A 692-nucleotide genomic window follows, 5' to 3' on the forward strand; every position below is an offset into this window, starting at 1 on the left:
GCGCACACGCGCGAGGCGCGGGGTGTGTGTGTGTGTGTGTGTGGTGTGGGTGGGTGGGTGCGTGGGTGGGTGGGTGCCGCTCGCCTCTCCCCACCTCTGCTGCTGGCTCAGTCTCTTTCCGAACAAGAGGAGAATTAGCCGGCATCATGACGAAGCAGTATTCGCTCCCGCCGCTGCTCGCTCCCGCTCCCACCGCTTCCCCGGCACAAAGAGGGAGGAAAACATAAATAACCCCGGTCTGCCCGGCACCGCCCGGCCGCCAGATATAACCCGGCCGGTGCCAGGGGTCCCCAGCACCCCCTCCTCCAGCCCCCGCTGCAAACGGGGGATGCAGCTGGGGATGCAGGACTCCCCTCCTCCGCAATGCTGAGCAGGGGGGCTGAGCACCCCATGGCGTGTGGGCTGGGCTGTGGCACGGTGGATGGTGGGTGAGGATGGCACCCCTGGTCCAGCCCGACCCCCAGCCTTGGGTTTGGGGGTGCTCCGAGGGCGGGACCCATCCCTCGCTGCCCTGGGAGGGGAAACATAGCAGGAATTTCCATCTGCGGGGCCAACAGAGCCCAGCGAGATGTTGATGCATCTGCTAAAAATCAAGCCCTGACCTCTGCAGGCGCTGCCCTGCCCCTGGGCGCTGCCAGGGAGAGCCTGGAGCCGGGCAGCGGGGAGAGCCGCTGCCCCCTGCATCCCGAGCC

The sequence above is a fragment of the Aptenodytes forsteri genome, unplaced genomic scaffold (genome assembly GCF_000699145.1).
Source record: "Aptenodytes forsteri isolate BGI_AS27 unplaced genomic scaffold, ASM69914v1 Scaffold168, whole genome shotgun sequence".
NCBI classification, from domain to species: domain Eukaryota; kingdom Metazoa; phylum Chordata; class Aves; order Sphenisciformes; family Spheniscidae; genus Aptenodytes; species Aptenodytes forsteri.